A 20203-nucleotide genomic window follows, 5' to 3' on the forward strand; every position below is an offset into this window, starting at 1 on the left:
ACAAACAGAGACACTTCATTTTCGAAGCAATCACCCCAGAAATCTCAAAGAAAATCTGTTTTCGAATAAGAAGAAACTGCCATTTCAAAGATGAATATATGTTACATGCGATGAAACTGACTGAAAATCTGAAAGATAGAGGATACCCAAAGAAACTTCTAAAAAGGTCAATGAAACGTGCATGGTGGACTCCAAGAGAAGTAATTCTTGAAAAAAAGAAGAAAGATCAGCCTGAAAGAATGGTATGTGTGTCCACATTTTGTCCAAAATCAAACCTCCTAAAAAAAGTTGTCAATCAAAATTGGCACTTGGTCAAAAACTTGAATGAAAGTCAATACAATCAACCCCTATTTGCCTTTTAAAAGGATCACAGTGTTGCCAATCAGACTGTGAGAGCAGCGATGCCCCCCAGAAATCAAACCACAGTGAGATCTTTTGTAGGGCTACCTCCAATACAAGGACATCACAGATGCGAGTCGTCTATCTACTGTACAAACACAGAGGAAGGGATTGTATTCGAACATAACGCAGTATACTGGAGACATGAGGTGTTCACAAACTGGAATGTCTCGTAATGTGATATATGGAATTAGATGTCCCCGAGAAGGCAGGGCAAGATGGCCGCTGGCAGTCTGTAGGGGGAAGACGCGTTCTCCCTCTGCTCCCCTGCTCCCGTACCTGCTATCGGAAGGGAAGAAAATGACGGCTTAAGGACGGCGGAATGCTGACGGCATATACCGGCATCTGTGCTTGCGCCGGGGTTTCAGTTTGGAAAAGATCTCTTCATTTCAATTTAAGAGAGATATAGCCCGCAACGGATTCAGCAGAGTCTATGTTTTTTACGAAGGCACTAACCTCTTCGACTCTGCGAGCAGCGCTGGCGTGGGCATTGGCTAGCACACGTCAGCTGATGGTGAAGGCCAGTGGCTGGAGACAACAGCATCGGCAGCGGCGTCATCGGCAGCAAAGTTCAGCGGCTGCTCCGTCTACAGCTTGGCGATCAATGGCGCCGAAGATTTCAAGAGCCCTGAGGGAGGAGAAAGCTGCCTGGAGCGAGTCAGATGCTCCGGCGGCCAACCTCCGAACAAAGAAATTGACGCGGACCCAGGAGGAGCGCGAGGACCCGCGCGTTGCGGAGCAAGGAAGGAACACAGTGCGAAGTAAGGAGGCTGGCAGCGTGGGGGAGAAACCCAGACTGACTGAAAATCTGAAAGATAGAGGATACCCAAAGAAACTTCTAAAAAGGTCAATGAAACGTGCATGGTGGACTCCAAGAGAAGTAATTCTTGAAAAAAAGAAGAAAGATCAGCCTGAAAGAATGGTATGTGTGTCCACATTTTGTCCAAAATCAAACCTCCTAAAAAAAGTTGTCAATCAAAATTGGCACTTGGTCAAAAACTTGAATGAAAGTCAATACAATCAACCCCTATTTGCCTTTTAAAAGGATCACAGTGTTGCCAATCAGACTGTGAGAGCAGCGATGCCCCCCAGAAATCAAACCACAGTGAGATCTTTTGTAGGGCTACCTCCAATACAAGGACATCACAGATGCGAGTCGTCTATCTACTGTACAAACACAGAGGAAGGGATTGTATTCGAACATAACGCAGTATACTGGAGACATGAGGTGTTCACAAACTGGAATGTCTCGTAATGTGATATATGGAATTAGATGTCCCCGAGAAGGCAGGGCAAGATGGCCGCTGGCAGTCTGTAGGGGGAAGACGCGTTCTCCCTCTGCTCCCCTGCTCCCGTACCTGCTATCGGAAGGGAAGAAAATGACGGCTTAAGGACGGCGGAATGCTGACGGCATATACCGGCATCTGTGCTTGCGCCGGGGTTTCAGTTTGGAAAAGATCTCTTCATTTCAATTTAAGAGAGATATAGCCCGCAACGGATTCAGCAGAGTCTATGATTTTTACGAAGGCACTAACCTCTTCGACTCTGCGAGCAGCGCTGGCGTGGGCATTGGCTAGCACACGTCAGCTGATGGTGAAGGCCAGTGGCTGGAGACAACAGCATCGGCAGCGGCGTCATCGGCAGCAAAGTTCAGCGGCTGCTCCGTCTACAGCTTGGCGATCAATGGCGCCGAAGATTTCAAGAGCCCTGAGGGAGGAGAAAGCTGCCTGGAGCGAGTCAGATGCTCCGGCGGCCAACCTCCGAACAAAGAAATTGATGCGGACCCAGGAGGAGCGCGAGGACCCGCGCGTTGCGGAGCAAGGAAGGAACACAGTGCGAAGTAAGGAGGCTGGCAGCGTGGGGGAGAAACCCAGAAAAAAAGAAAAGAGTAAGACGGCTTCCTTAAGTAAAGGAAAAGCGGTAGAACAGGGGAATCTGAGACAGCCATTAGTCTCGGAGGCTTTTTTCCCTGTTCCTGCAGTTAACTCTCGTATGGCTGTTATCGCTGCATCCCCGGCAGACTCTGTGGATATTGTAGACCCAGACCCCGACCATGACTCCCATGTGAGGGAAATAGACAATAGTCTGTTGGCATCTCGCTCTTTGGCAGAAACTAACAATTTGGGAAATCTCTGCGAGAAGGCGCATATGGGTGCTGAGCCATCACAAGGGGGAATGATACAGGAGAAAGGGAAGAACTTTTCTGGGCAGGATAAACAGAGGCATGGAAAGGAGAATGAAATGACAATTGATAATGGCAACGTTAGTAATGTTAATGATGTTTCAAGCAATATTGATGTTGTTAATGTTGATAATGACAACACTTTACAGCAGACTGAGGAAATTACCTCACCTTTAAACCTGGTTCCAGATAATATTTTGGCTTTGACAGAAGCATTAACAGATGCGTTAAGGGAGGAGCAAACCAACGCTAATAGGCACGAAGCCACCGTTTCTAATCTGATCGATGCTACAGGGGGTGATAGTATCGGGCCTAATATGAGTAACCAGGCTGAGCTGGGAGTTAATGGAAATGGTAATAACAGCAATAATAACAATGGTCTTACTGCTTTGATAACTCTAACTGGTTCCCCGACTGACGAATGTTTTTTCTCGGTAAATGAGGGTGAGGGGGAGGGGGAAGAAGTGGGGGCGGACGGGGGAGGGAGTGAGTCAGAGGACTCCTCTATTGCCGAGGAACTGGAGAGTGATCAGACATTGTCAGGTTTGGCAACAGAAACAGTAGCTACATCAGGTTCTGGAGAGGTTTCTGACCAAGAGCTATCCGCAAAACGCAAATCTAAAGTTTTGACAAAAAAAAGGAGAAAACCAAAAGGATCCATAAGTCCTGCAACTATTAATGTGGCAAAGAGACTTGATTGGGATTACGCAGCTACGTCGCAGATGTACAAAGAGGGTGTAGGCGGTTTAGATGAAACCCTGGGTTCTTTGCGGATTAATGAGCAGAGATCTAGGCAAGGCCAATCTGAAAATCAGACCCATAGTCAGGGCCAATCACAAGGACATAGTTCACCAATGGGGTTTGAAATGATGTTTTCAATGCTAAAACAAATACAAACTGAGGCAAGGGTGGAGAGCCGTAGAGCTAGACAGGAAAGTAAAAAAATACAAAGTTCCCTTCGAAAAGTAAATAAAGTATGCACAGATTTGGCAGGGAGAGTTACAGAGATCGAAGAAAGAACTGGGGTCCTGGAAGACGAAATGAAGGGCTGGAAAGAATTTAGACAGGACCAAGAGAAGACCAACAGCGATGTGTTATGGAAGCTGGAAGATTTTGAGAACAGGCAGCGGAGAAATAACATTAGGCTTTTAGGTATTCCGGAAGGAAGAGAAGGACAGGATGTCAGAGCTTACGCTATAGAACTTCTCAAGGGTGCACTCCCTGATCTAAAAGGCTGGGACTGGGAGACAGAGATTCAGCGTGCTCACAGATTTCCATTTACACAGAGGAAGGGGGATGTCTCAAACAAGCCTAGAGCAATATTAATCTATGTCGGTAACTATTTATTGAGAGAGGAGATCATGGCTAAAGCAAGGCCACAGGCAAAGTGTAGATACAAGGATGTGGAGTTTTTTGCTAGACCAGACTTTTGCCACACAACGGTAGAGCGTAGGTGGAGACTGCGGGAACTAATAGCACCGTTTCAAAGAATTGGCTGTGAGGCATACTTAATGTTCCCCAGTAGACTAAAAGTAGTAAAGGATGGCCAATTCAAAATCTTCCATTCTGAAATTAAAGCGGCTGAATTTTTGGCATGGTTAAAAGAGAGGAATCCACAGAACCATTCACACTCTCAGACACAGGCTGATAGGGAACAAGCGGTAGCTTTGGTGGCTAAAGGAAGTAAGATATAAAGTATGTATGCGGATGCAGGAATTAGAGAAGAAGTACAAGAACAGAGAATTGTACTGTATTGTAATGTAAACTTGTATATAGGTATAATTAAGTGTGCATTTTCTTTGGTTAGTAGGTAGGAAGGTAAAAGGAGCGGGGGGGGGACGTGGGGGCCCATAGCAGACACAGCTGTCACACATAGGTCCCACGGACCTATTTGCCTGTAGGGGGGGTGGGCTAGTCGGGGTGGGGGCTCAGGGTGGGGGACACGGGGGGGGAGGAACACGGAAAACATTGGAATTATAGCAGACAGGAAGTAATTTGGAACAAGAGAATTAATAAAATGGAAGAAATATATGAGGTGTATATGGCTGTGTACCCAATATGTAGTATGTCTTTTTCTGAAATGAGCAAAATTAAGGGCACATTTTTTAAAAATCCAGGATGAGCATTCGAATAATGACGTGGAATGTGTGTGGTCTTAACGATAAATTAAAAAGACAGAAAGTGGCAGTCTTGATCAAAAATCTAAGACTAGACTTCTTAATACTCCAAGAGACTCATATACAGGCGTCTGAAATTAGGCTGCTAGACCAGTTAGGTCTCACTGTTATAGCATACTCTAGGCAGGGAACCAGGAATAGGGGGGTGGCTGTAATGGCAAGGCAAAGAGACGTCACCACTAGAAAAAAATGGGAGGATGCCTGGGGCAGATGGGCTTTAATAGAGTGCTTGGTTGGAGAAACATGGGTAACCCTTGGCTCTATTTATGGATCCACAGGAGATGATCCGGAAATATTCGAAGAGATTGACATTGAGTTGGCCACCTGGGCTCCATTCATATTAATAGGAGGAGATTTTAATATCAATGGAGCAGGGGGATTGGGTTTGGGGCTAGGACCCCCAGTCAAATATAAGGGAAGGAAGAAAAGAGTTTTCAAAGCAGTTTATAACTTAGCAAGAAATAATGGACTACTTGATGTATGGGATACCCTAAAGCCAGGTCAAGATGGTTTTACATATTACTCAGCGCCCCATAGAATAAGCGTAAGGCTAGATTACTTTTTAATTAGTAGCCAAGGCATCGATGGTGCAGATATTGAGAGACTACCAAGGATCTTAGCGGACCATAACCCCCTTATTGTCACCTTAAAGGGAATGGCAGCTGCAAGAAAGGTTTCGGAGTGGACATTTGAAAAGGCATTGTTAGTGGACGAGGCATATATCCAACACATGAAGAGATGGGTAACTGAATTTCTGACTATAAATAGGCATACAGCACCTGTAGGGATAGTGTGGGACTGTTTCAAGGCTGGTGTGAGGGGAGAGACTATTAGTTTTGGGGCCAGGAAAAGGAAACAGGAGAAAGAAAGAAGGGATGGGGTAAGGAGGGAACTACTGTTAGCAGAGGAAGAATTAAACAATAGGGCAGACCGGACTAGTAATGGAGCTGTAATGGATCCGGCATATATTAAACTTGCAAAACTACGAATGAAAGCAGAAGAATATATAGCAGAGAGGGCAGCTAAACAATATACGGTTAATAGAGAGAACTGTTACGAGATGAGTGAAAGAGTCGGCAAAATGTTAGCAGCCAGAATAAGACAGAAGGCTTCATTCGGAGAGATAAAAGCAATAAAAGATAGCTCAGGAGGGATTGTAACTAATGTACAACAAATTAGGGAAGTCTTCAGGAGTTTTTATACGAACCTATATCTTGAAAGTGATATAAAAGATCCTGAAGATATAATGGAATATCTGAATCATTATGAAGGGAGACAGTTAGATGAGATAGAGAAACAGAGGATCGATAACCCATTAGATATAGAGGAAATAAAAGCAGCTCTGAAGAGCCTACCTTCGGGAAAAGCGGCCGGTCCTGATAAGATCCCGTTAGAGTTCTACAAGGTGTTCTGGGAGGAGCTAGGAGGAGATATGCTTTATATTATGAAACAGGCACAGAAGGGATGCTCAATACCAAACACCTGGTCTGGGCCTGAAATTGTTGTTATCCTTAAGAAAGGAAAGGTACCAACAGATCCTGGGTCATATAGACCAATCACTCTCATGAATACAGATACAAAGATATACTCAAAGGCACTGGCAATAAGATTCGCCAGTGTAATAACACCTTTAGTTACCACTACCCAACACGGTTTTATCCCGGGACGGGGGACTACGCATCACGTAAGGAAGCTAATTACTCTTATGGACAAAAGTGAGGCTAGCGGGGATCCATTTGCGGTATTACTATTGGACGCTGAAAAAGCTTTTGACCGTGTATCATGGTTATATTTGTGGAGTGTTCTGGGAAAAATGGGATTTGGAAATGGCTTTCTGACAGTGATAAAGACATTGTATAGAGATCCAGTTGCCACAATCAGAATTAATGCGGGTTCAACGGAAAAAGTAAAAATAAATAGGGGCACCAGGCAGGGCTGTCCATGCTCCCCGCTACTGTTTGCAGTATATTTAGATCCGTTAATTCGGAGACTGGAGTCAAATATGAATATTCCCCCAATCTCCACACTTAGGGGGGACTGTAAGATCTTGGCTTATCCTGATGACGTGGCGGTTATAACACCATCACCAACAGAGGCTATAAGATATGTGGAACAGGAGGCAATAGAATTTGGGAAGGTGTCTGGGTATTCTTTGAATACTGGAAAAACACAAATTATAAAAAATAATAAGGCTATATGTCAGGATTTACGGGTGGTGCAGACGGGAACCTATCTGGGCATAACTATAACCTCAGACTTAGAAAAGATAGTAGAATTAAATATTGACCCAATTGTACGAAAAGTAGGGGGAGAATTAGACAGATTGAACAATCTCCATCTTACTTTGGTTGGTAGAGTGAACATTATAAAAATGTTAATAATGCCGAAATTTCTATACCTTTTCCGGACAATTCCTCTATGGTTTGATAATTTGTGGTTTAAAAGGATTGAACGTATGATTAACAAATTTATTTGGTCCAAAGGCAAAACTAGGAGAGCAGCAAGATTCATGGCACTCCCACGGGAAAGAGGAGGATGGGCATTACCGGACCTAAAGCTCTATTACTGGGCCGCAGCCCTGCAATATATGGTAGGATTAATAGGTGGCGCAGAAGTGGAAGGAGAAGACCATTTGGGATCACTAGCGATATATGGCATACTGATGGGAGAAGAAGTTAGAAATATTTTTTTGAAAAATTTTGATACAGCTTACTTTAAAAGAACACGTTTCAAGACTATTTTGGGTGCATATAATTTATGGAAGGCTTTCACGAAGAAATTTGGACTGGGGAAGTTTAATAGATATACGAGGATATATGAGAACACGCTATTTCCGGGGGATATATTCTCCGATTCAGTATATACAGAGTGGCATCGAAAAGGGATAATAAAATTGGTGGATCTTATGGCGTCACAAGGGGTGAAACAATTTGCAACTTTACAGACAAAATTTAATTTGTCAACAAGACACTTCTTCAAATATTTACAAGTAAGAAGCTTCCTACAAAATAAAAGGGGGGGACTAAGAGGATTTGAGAAAAACAACATATTAGAGATAATACATACTGGAGTAGGTTGCACAATTAAAAGGTTTTATGCTGAGCTAAATGATTCAAGACCAGACGATATGGTTAAGTGGGGGGAAACTTGGTCGGCGAAGCTGGGCATAGAACAGGAGTGTTTTAATATATCACTAGAATTAGGGAAGAATATTTTATGCTCTGCGTCTTTACATGCCCAGCACTATAAGACCATGTATTGGCTATACTACACCCCGGCGAAGCTAGCACAATGGGGGGCGACTACCGGAATAAACTGCCCTAGGTGCACGAGTTTAGACGCAGATGCTATCCATATATTCGCAACATGTCCATGCTTAGCGACAATACTGAAGGAAATAGAAATGTTCCTACAAAGGGCATTAAAACTACCTACTAACTTAACATCTGCAACTATTCTGCTAGGGGTAGACGTGAGCAACGGAAGTGAGGTAGGAAACTACTTTATTTTTCTTGCCATGGCAGTTTATAGACTATGTATCGCTTCAGCATGGTTAGATCAATTGGCACCATCATTCCAGCAATGGTTAGCTAGGCTGTTGAGTATATATAATTTAGAAAGAGCGATCTACTCAAGGAGAGGGAAAAATGCAAGGAAACTAGGATTGAAAATATGGGAGCCAATAACGAAATGGAAGGAAGAAGTGTGAATTGTATATATAATGTATATAACATGTATATAATGTATAATGTATATATTGTGTATAATCGGTATCAATATGTAAGCATAAGGAGAGTGACTTCACTCCGTTAAGACTGGTTGTTGTAAATATTTAGATATGAAGAAGGATTTTTCTTTTTTTAGGTTATAACGAGCCATATGGTGGGCATCCTTTATGATTATGTATCATTGTCTTTTTGTTTATATATACTTTCATTTGTTCCTCCCCCCCTCTGGGCTCCAGAGGGCGGAAATATATATAAAAATCTGTCAATAAAAAGATTATTAAAACAAAAAAGAATTAGATGTCCCTGTAAGATGTTGTATATCGGAAACACTAATCAGGAAGTAAGAACAAGAATTACACAACACAAATCCAGAATAGAAAGGAACATCCAAACAGCGTCATTAGAAAATCACTGGAAACTGAAGAATCATACAGAAAATGACTTAATGTGGACCGTGATTTCCAAAGTAGAGCAGATGTCGAAGAAAAATTATCAAGGAGAGAGGCAATGCTTATTGTTAAATACAATACTGTGGTAAATGGGCTCAATGAAATTTCAGAAATTTATAAACTTGGATGACAATACCACCACTACAAGAGCCTACGGCCAAGAAATTAGCAGTGCGTATGGACCATGAAAGATAGAAGAGCTACAGAGGTTTTATGCCCATGAAACACCAATAATAGGCATATTTATAACACACTGAGTTATACCAGTGCTGAGAATTAAATTAAATGGACCCAAACACAATATATTTTGCCCCGGAAAAACACTGAGAAAATACAACAAGTAAGTGCGAACGTATTATTAATTTATATGAAGTCCCACCTTTCCGCAGGGTGATTGCTCCAGATTGTACGCTATATTCGAGCAAATAAGCACTAATAATGCTCATTCAAATATGCCTTCATAGGATAGCACGAAGAAAAATTCTCTGAAAAGATAGGAATTCCTGATGTAAACATCAGTCAATATTGTAGACCTAAGGAAGAGTTATATATATTCCACAAAAAGAACACAAGGATTTGGAGTTATAACCTTTATGTCGGCACATTCACTACAACTCCCAGGCTGCCTTGATGAATACGTAATATGGCAGTGCCTTAGACACGCCTAAATGCAGTGAGATTGCACGTGAATCAGTGTCCCGGGAGCGTTGACTAAGACCCAGTTCCAAAGTTGAGGTAATTTTGAAAGAATGGAGATGCCCTGTATGCTAAGACTAGGAGATTTGCCAAAGAAGAGATACACACGATGATTTTAATTTACCACAGATTGGGTCAAAGTATACAAACATAAAAGTGAATATGCCGCTCGGCAATGAACCACGCTGACAAATGCCACGGTCGCAGACGTTTCTACTGTTTACGAGATACCGGCAAGAAATTCTACCAATAAAAGGAGGTAAGAATTGCGTAGACTGTGGTAATTCCAACAGGAGAAGTGTGTGTTTAAAAACTGCCATCCAAATAATCTGCCCGTTTGAACTGTAGAACAAATCCATGTAAGAACAGAAAAAAATAATTCTTCATCTTCCTCTAGCGTGCAACATTACTCCTGCCTAAGTAAGCATTTCACCACCAACATTTAGAACATACGAAGCTAGCTCAATGTCCACCTGAAGGACGCACTTCTAACTGACCTCCATATGTTTTCATAATTTTTCAGGCACCTGACATCCAAACTCTGCTCTTTTCCAGACAAGCAGGCTTAAGCTCGAAATACTAATGTAAGTCTGTTTTCAACAGTAGACTAGCACTCCTTGTGAATATAAGAAAGGACATCCATTAAAACGTATCTGTTCATCCAATTTAGGTTCACGGTCGGCCACTGAAAGGTGTTGATCAAACCGAGCAAGTATAAGATAAGGTGAGATTTCCCACACAATAAGTCTCCTGTGACCTGAAGAGATTGTGGGGTTCTAAGAGGTAACCTAAGTATTGTTTTTGCTTTATGTTTCAGCTGCAAGGTCCTGAAGAAAACTCTAGTAAGGAGAAGAGTTCGAAACGTGTAGACTATTTTGTGTTTTTAGCCATTAGACTTTAAAAACAAAGCTTGAACCATTGTAAATATTTGAATTTTTGTGTTCATACTGTTTACTATGGCTATGTATAGAGATAGGGACTAGAAAGTTTCATAAAAATACAGGGTGTATGGGTTATGTGCAGCAAATGAATGAAAGAGAAGGGTGTGTGGAGACAGGATATGAGTGAATAAATTAGAGAAAGCTGAATGAGAGTAAAGTTGTTTTATGAGTAAAAATTAGGAGTGTGATGTTAGAATAGGATAAAAAAGAAGAAAGTAATGATTACATTTTGATATGCTAAATAATTAAATAAAAGATAAGATTTAATTCTGACAGAAAAAGCAGTCTGTAGTCCATGTTGTTGGATTTTCAATAGGACTACGCAGAACAAAGAGTATAAATAAGGAAGCAGTATTGGCATTTGGTAAGTTCTTTACTTAATCATGTGTTAGGAACACGACACACCATAACAATACATTCCGACCATCGTACAATTTTTCCAAAACATCAAAGCCTTAACATCTTGTCAGCTCCGCTGGTTGTTCTTCTTCGTGAATTTCAATTCGTTATCACCTGCCGGCCCGGTAATACACAACATAAAGCAGATACGTTGTCACACTTGGGTTACTCCTTTTTAGAACAACCTCAGGAAGTGGCCAAGCTGATTATCCCAACTGAACGGATAATAGCTAAATGCTCCCCAACTGAGTTTCATGGAAAAACTTACCCACATGAAGTATAGTATTCCAAATACCTCAGATGTAGTGGAACACAAGGGTCTACTCTATCACAATATAAAATAATACATACCCACTCAAAAGCTGCAGAAAGAGTATTACATTGGAATCACAACTCAATTCTCTCAGCACACATGGAAGAAAAGACAACCTTAGAGCTGTGTAAGTGCTGATGTTTGTGGCCCATGTTGTCACAGGATGTCAAGCACTATGTCCAGTAATGTGCCACATGTAGCCAAGCAAAGATACTGCATACTGCACCATCCGGTCTGTTATGCCCCTTACCCATTCCACCAACCCCATGGCATACCATTAGCATGGATTTTATTGCTAATCTTCCCCTAGCTCATGGTCACATAGTTATCTGGGTGTTAGTAGACTACCTGACCAAAATGGCACATTTTGGACCATTAAAAGACATTCCCACTGCTAAGACTCTGGCCACCCTTTTTATACACCACTTTTTTGTATGACTTCAAGGGCTACCTTCTACGATCATCTCCGATCGTAGTCCCAGTTTGTGTCATGCTTTTGGCGGGGTTTGTGTTCCTCATTAGGAGTGGACGTTTGGTTGTCCTCTGCATATCACCCCCATACAGACTGAATGCACAAACCAATAATTTGAACAGATCCTGCAATGTCTTTTGGCCACTTGGTTTTCTGACTGAGATACTGCGTTGCCACTGGTTGAGTGTGTATACACCAATAGAGTACATACAGCACTAGGAGTTTCTCCCTTTTGCTGTTTGTTTGGTGTCCACCCCAGGATGTTTCCTGTCCAAAATGCCACCGTAGCAGAGACGCTTTCATCAGTTCAGGAACATTACACGAGGATGAACAATATCCAACACCAAGTTCAACAACACACAATACACTATCAAGAGCAAGTCAAGAACCAAGCTGACAAACATAGGCAGTCTGCTCCCGAGTATCTGATGGGAGACCAGGTATGGTTGGCCACAGATTATCTCCATCTAGCCGGTCTCAAGAAGTTACATCCACATTTCCTTGGCCCCTTTGCCATCAAGCGAGTTGGCCATGGAGCTTGCTTTGCCTGATGATCTTAAAGTACATCCGGTGTTTCCTGTATTGCTCCTCCGTTCCTATTCCCCAGAGACTAGAAGCGTACCTTCACCACCTCCTGTGCATGTAAAGGACCATTGGGAGTTTGAGGTTGCCAGGGTCATTGATTCCAAGAGAGTTTGGGGCAAAATGTTTTATCTTCTAGCTTGGAAGGGCTATGGGCCGGAAAACAATTCCTGGGAGCCCGATTCAGCTGTCCATGCCCCACGTCTTGTTTTCCAATTCCATCTGCCATGCCCCACAAAACCTCATCCCCTTCGAGGTTCTTTAGTAGCTGGAACTATCAGGGAAGTACGCCATTCCCAGACGCTACCATGCTTTATTTGTGCCCACCTGTTAGGCTCCTTGGCTGCGCACGTGTATTTCCCCGCCCCATAAATGCTGCTTCCTCATTCGCCTGCAGGTGTAGTATTTATGCACAGCCTAAATGTCCTTGGTTTTAGCAGTGCTTGTTTATTTTGGGTAGCAATGCTTGTTGTTTCTGCATTTCGCTTTCCCTGTGGCAAGCTTCGTGTTCCAGCATGTGGAGGGGCGGGGTTTGCCTCGTGTTTGCAAACACCTGTCCCTATCCCTATAACTAGGGAAGCCTTGCACATGCCTGTGCTTGGCTTAATTTCAGCATTCCAAGAGGTTCTTGTTCCACAAGATTTCATCTGCCAGCAAGGAGATTCCTCTCAGCTGCAGAGTGGCCTCAAGGATGAGTCGGCTACAGAGCCTTGGACAAGATAAGTGCCCTGAATTTCTTCATGTCTTCATGTCTTGACCTTTTTAAGTCAAACTTGAAGTTTCCTTATGATTAATTTGTGAAATTTAAAAAGAGATGAACTGTGCTCAAGGACACTATTTCCTTTGTTTATTTAACTCTTCGCTGACAAAAATATCAAGAACTGAGAACTAAGAATCCTGGATATTTCATGGAGCTTTTATTAGTGACATGTTGAACTGTTTCCTTAGTTTATTTAACTTTTCCCTTGCAAGACTTTCAATAACTGACCAATAAGAAGTTTGAATACTTTATTGAGCTTTTACTATTGACATGTTAAACTGAACTCTTTAGTATTTATATATGGTATGATGGAACGCTGTTTTTGGCAACTCTGATACAAAGTGTTACTGATATTATTGTCTCTTGCTTTCTGAGTGCAAGGACGAATGGTGCCATAGGGCCAGATGTAGGTAGGCATTTACCGGTCGGTAACGGCCGAATTCGGCCGTTACCGACCGGTAAATGCAATTTGAGATGTAGGGCCCTGTATTTTACAGAATCGGTAAATTTACCGATCGGTAAATTTACCGATTCTGTAAAATACCGAATCGGTATTTTTTCCGATTCGGTAAAATTGATATGTAGGTGGGACTCTTCTGAGTCCCACAAGCATTACAGAATCGGTATTTTACCATCAAATACTATTTGATGGTAAAATACCGATTCTGGTGTGCATGCACATGTGTGCATGCACACCTGTGCCATATGACAGGCAGACCTGCCCTTAGGGCAGGTATGCCTGCCACATGGCCCCCAAACCTTTTTTGGGGGTGCTAGAGGGTGTCAAAGTGACACCCCCTGCACCCTTGTCAGAATCGGTATTTACCGATTCGGTAAATACCGATCGGTAATGCCCCATTCATTCCTATGGGCTTCAAAGCCCATAGGAATGAATGGGGCATTACCGGTCGGTATTTACCGAATCGGTAAATACAGATATTTACCGATTCGGTAAAAGGAACATCTGGAAGTTCCTACATATCCACCCCTCAGATTTACCGATTTTTAATTACCGAATCGGTAAAATTCGGTAATTAAAAATCGGTAAATCTCATTTACCTACATCTGGCCCTAAGTGTTATGATGCTTTTTATTTTGTTTCGGCTACATTTCTCTTCAAAACTGTATTGTTCCTAAACATTAGAGAGTGGGAACAGAAAAACAGGCATTATGTTTTACCAATGAATCAGTATAATTTGAGTTATCACAAACAGTTCTTTCTTAAGTGTGCATAGTTAACTCCTCAACGCAAGTCCCGTGGACAGTGATATAAGGGCTTGCAGTTATCCCTGCAATAGGTGATAACATTTTATTTATCTTTATATATTTTATGTTCTATGCCATTTTGTGCATGTGTTTGAGTACGGAGAAGTGCATCAATACTCATCCCAATTGTTTATTTGCCAGAGCATCTCACCATAAACGCTGTAGAATTCTCAGAGACCCAAGACGTGGTACCTGGCTGGACCAGGTTGAGTGAAGAAGAAGTGTTTGTTTTTCTTCTTTTATTTCTCATCCACTTCCCATTCCCTGTGGGAAGTCCTGCCAGTGGATTGTGCTTTACCACAGTACTGAGAGGTGTTCAAGAGGTATTGGGAGTATACATCATTCATTGCCCCTGCAGACATCCTGAGATTTCAGGTGAGTGGTCACGCCACGTCCTTACAGAAGTAGCTCCAAGCTTAGCTTACTGCTGTCAAGGCTTTTTGGTGGCCAGCTCAGCTACCACTACCTTTATTCAATGCTGCAACTCGAGAGAACCCCATACAATATTTGACATGACACAGCAGTGACTCCGTTGACAGGTTTTTGCATCAGTTTCCTCACCAGCACTGTCGAAGCGGTAAAACCTTGAAGTGTTCTTGATAATAAAATCAGGACACAGTAATGATGAATATTCTTCAGTTTATTCCTTTAATGAGGATCCCATCCAACAGCATGCAGACATCAACAATAACTGCCTTAGTTTTTTTCTAAAGCTTCACTAGAACACTCTGAGCTAAGTGCATGACACGTATAACATTCTAATATTCTAATAGTGACATATTGTAATGCCATCAATACCAATGTAATGAAGAAGATACAAGACATCACATACCTCCCTCCTTTACATCAACAAAAGAAATAAAACATATTAAACATATAAAATATTACAATGGATATCCTATACATAATCAACCAGATATGGTGACGGTTTACACACACTCAATGAACTTCGACCTTTAAACATGTCTTCATCTTTCAGTGGACTGTTATGAGTGATTCTATTTGAATTACCATTTAATTTTCCCTTTACAACACCAACTCTATTAAGGTTCCATATCCGATGATCTTCAGTTTTAATGGCATTGTTAAATACCTTAATTACTTTAATAGTTTTCATGAATTTCGAAACAGACTTCCCCATCAAACAAGAACACTTTATCATGACTATGTCACCCACCATCACTTTAGTTGTTTTCACTTCTTTCTCAGAATCAAAATAACTTTTCCTTTGCTTACCTTTTTCTTCATCTCTCATTCATACAACCTCATTATCGCTTTACAACAAGCAATCTTAGTTTGTATCTCCTTGACATCCTCTCCCTTGCTTATCACATGTGTAAGCCCCCTCACCTGTCTTTACGTCCTCCAAAAGTTCCTGCATGAAAATCTTCTGTTGCCTTTGTTTAGACAGCCCATAACTAAGCGTTTTGCCTCTAAGCCCCGCTTTCAATGCATCTCATCCTATTGCCTGGTTAGTGGAGCCTCTATTGCTCTCTAAAAATTGTGAAGACCATATTTTGATATGGTGCTTAAACTGACTATCCCAAAGAAGTTTCCTATTTAAAGTGAATGACCTATGAGTCCTTACTTGACTTATACCAAGGATATCAAGTACAACAGGGCCATGATCTGAGGTGATCCTAGGCCATACCTGCATTTTTGCCCCTGTAATAAGTAACCTAGACATAAAGATGTAATCCAGCCTAACTCATTTATTGTGGGGAAATGAATGAAACGTATAGCCTGGGTCTCTATGATTTACAACTGTCCACACATCGACTAGTCCATGTCCCTTTAACATGTGTTGCAACGCCCTAAATACTTTTGGTTTACGCCCTGTATATTTCTCGTAGTCCATATCCCACATCTTGCCTTTCCCATGGATGTTAAAGTCCCCACATAACATCAGCAGGGTGTCCCATAACGCCAATTCCACATTTAGATGCTACAATGTTTCAGCCTCATCTAAATTCAATCCATGTACTGTACAGATCACTATCTTACTGTCCCCTACAGTGAACTCTGCTATAGCCCACCTCCCTAAATTATCGGCCAGCTTTTTACCTGTTCGAAGAATTCTTTGTCGGGCTAAATTCGCAACACCCCAATTCATGGTAGATTGCCTAGTTGCTGTAATCAATGTATAGCCAAGCTCATTCAATACCTTATATTTTCTCCAGGGCAGGTGAGTCTCTTGTACACACAAGATATCAGGATTTATCAGCCTTAATTTGGTTACTACTCGTTGGCTTTTGTTCACATTATTCAGTCCACAGACATTAAATGAGCATATGCGTAGCCCCCTAACAGTCCCCTTAGATGCCATTTGTCCTAGATGTTTCCCAATTGCATATCATTGCCTTGGAAATCACTATGCAAATCATATTAAACCTATTATACATCCAATGATTTGTTTTTTATTCTATTATCCTTTGGCCAAACTCCCCCCACCCCTTACCTCTAAATGTCCACCCCACTCTTCCTCACCACCAGTCCCCCAAATGCCTCCCCCAAAGTGCCCTTCTACTATAGAGACCTTAGGGCCAATAGACCTTGTGATGTTTGGTGAGTAGCCCACCCAGTGATCACCTATCACTGAACATAATCCTACTCCCAAGCTTACAATCTTTACTCCCTTGAGCGAATAACCTTACTACCCTCCCATAATGCCATAAAAAGATAAGTTTAGTCTCCTCTCTCAAGTCTTATTTACCTACATGAGAAAATGATATAAGATCAGATCAAATCATTACATAATCAGCAATCTAAATCATAACGACTGGAGATATTCCTTGGCTGCAGCCTCTGAAGTGAAGAAGCGTGTTTGCCCCTTATTTACAACTTTAAGTGTGGCCGGATTTAACAAAAACACTCCCTTCGCCTGACAAGGATTAATCAATTGGTGCATCTGCCACCTTTTCTTCACTGTGTAGTGACAGTAATCCGGTCTAACAAAAAATGGTATACCCTTCCCAGTACTCTTCCTATCAAGCCCTGCCAGATCATATATCACCTGTCGTGCCCAAAAATTGTTCAGGAATATCAGATTGCCCGTGGTCACTGTTCAGATTGTCCCACTTTCGCTGCTCATTGCCTAAAAGGGAATCTGTGTGCCCTTTGTACTTCCAGTATCCAATTCCACTCATTCAATTCTGGAAAAGCCTCCTAAAAACATTTCCACCACAAATTTACAGGCGTCTGGTCCCCTCACTGCCCTCCGGTACCCGCAGAATTCTATGGTTGTTTCGGTGCAGCCAATTTTCCATATCCACAAGTTTAATTTGGACATCATCTTTATTAGCTTTCATGGCTTCTGTGATTCCTTTTTGTGTCTCCATCTGATCTTCAAGCGCCGATATACGGGTCTCTGCTTCCGACATTCTCATTGTGAAGTCATTGCATGTTTTGGCTAATCTCCTTACAGAGTTTTGAAGTTTACAGCATGCAGATGAGTTTTCAAATTCTCTGACCACGTTTCCAATCTATGCTCTGAGAGACATCTAAAAATTGACTTCAACAATATTTCTTCCTGTACTTTTTCAGCTGTTCTACCTGCAGCCTGATCAAATGTATTCATTACATCCGACGTCATTACTTTTGAGGAAGCTTCATCCCTTCTATACCAGGCCCTCCTCCTTTAGTTAGCTTACATACTGTGAGTGATACAAAATGTTCTATCTCAAGAGCACTGCTATCTGGATCGTTTCCAATATTAGCTAGCGAGCCTTGAAGAGAGCCATTCTTATATGCCTGATAATACTCCTCATCTAAGGCTTATCCCCTTCAATTTCTTTAACTAAAATTAATACAATATCTCACCAATCTTCTGAGTTAGAATCCTCAAAGGCACATCCTGCCGACTAGGCAAGTGAAGTGTCCTTGATTATAAAATCAGGACACAGTAATGATGAATATTCTTCAGTTTATTCCTTAATGAGGATCCCATCCACCAGCATGCAGACATCAACAATAACTGCCTTGGTTTATTTCCAAAACTTCACTAGAACAATCTGAGCTAAGTGCATGACACATATAACTTTCTAATATTCTAATAGTGACATATTGTAATTCCATCAATACCAATGTAATGAAGAAGATACAGGACATCAGAAACCTGCTCCCACGGCCCACTCTTCAGTACCAGTGGCAGCTGGAACACCTCTACACCCGGATCATGCAAGCCATGTAAAATTCAACTGACTGTCTTGGCCCTGTACTGGTACATGCACCACCCCCAGTGGAATGCACTCAACTTAATCTACAATGACTGATTGTCACTTGTGCTTTTTCCCATTGACCACAACGTTAAACCTTTGAATAGTGAAACACCCTGAGTTATATTTCCTTCTAAATCCCATAAATCCACTTATACTGTTCTGATTTTGTTTATTTTGGTGTGGAAATGTATATAAAAACGTGCTTTATTTTATATATATGTCTGATTTCTTTTGAGTCATGTCAATTGTTTATCATCCATGTTGGTACTCTGAAATGCTTAAGACATGTTTCTCTAATAAAGCCTGACTGGTCTGTTCCACACTACCAGGACTGAGCTAGGGATTTATTAGTGTGATTCCAAAGAACCTATTTTGGAGTAATGTGAGAGCAGTGCATAGCAAATCCTAACCAGTTTTAATTAAATAATACTCCACCTCCCTATCTTGAGATATTAAGCAAAACACATATTGTGTTTTTGGGACTCTAGTGAGAGACCCTCAAACCCAATAAAAAATATAGAGCCTTCTCATTGGGCCAGGGGTCCTTTTTTACCATTGGGCCATCTTATTCCCAAAAGGCTACCCTGGGTGAAAGGCTATGATTGGCTGCCTGCAACATGAGAAGAACATTTGCAGGCAGCATTTACAGTATTCTGAGACTTAGCTTCCTGTTCTGTAGTTGGTAATAAAACGATTTGGAGACCTGGGAGGGGGGGGGGCAAAATAAACAAAATCTTTAAAATGTTGTGATCCCATGAGAGTCTTGGTACTCCAGTGAGAATTATGACTAACTAAAATAATAAACGCCTGCCACTGTTTTAATTTTTATAATATTTAGGACAGAGGGCCATGCTGCCCACCCCTAACCAGAGATGGGCCACAAGAACCCCATAATAAAGGAAACAAGGTACCCTCTATATCAATTTTTAGGTCCAAGAGTGAAGGGGAAGAACAATTACTGTTAGGGAAAAACTCTTGAATGACCTGCAATTATTTATATACGGCCTCCTAAGGCTCGAACATTGGACAGGGTCCCAACCCATGTATCAAACATGACAAGGTTATCAAAAATATATATTTTATTTATGATGTTTTATGTAAACCAACACCTTTTCTCTTTTTTTTTAACATGCAATAATTTTCTGTGATTTTTGTTGATGTCAATTCATTTATGGCAGATTACAACAAATATTGTACAATTCATATGTAGGGTAATGATTAGCCACTGACATAAATACAGAAAAACACCAATTTATAACTATCATATATTACAGGACAAACTTATCACACAAAGGCCAATAAATTAATATAATAAAAATCAACAATAACCCCGTGAAAAACCACCTCACAGTCATGCTCATCAGGCAAACAGTCACACAAATCTAACACTCATACACAAAACAATGCCATTGCGCAAGGAAATACTGTTCATTATATAGACATACACATCTTACATAGTTTTGTGATTTGATTTATTCTAAACACTTTCCACTGATATGTTGTCTTGAAAAGGATTTCTAATGTAAACAACAGTGGTCAACGCACGTTTTGGTGTGGAGACTTTGCAACCACCTTCATCAGGACCAAATTGTTTAAAGAGATGAGTCTCAAAAAGTGGGCCG

The sequence above is a fragment of the Lissotriton vulgaris genome, chromosome 2_1, assembly GCF_964263255.1.
Source record: "Lissotriton vulgaris chromosome 2_1, aLisVul1.2, whole genome shotgun sequence".
Lineage (NCBI taxonomy): Eukaryota > Metazoa > Chordata > Amphibia > Caudata > Salamandridae > Lissotriton > Lissotriton vulgaris.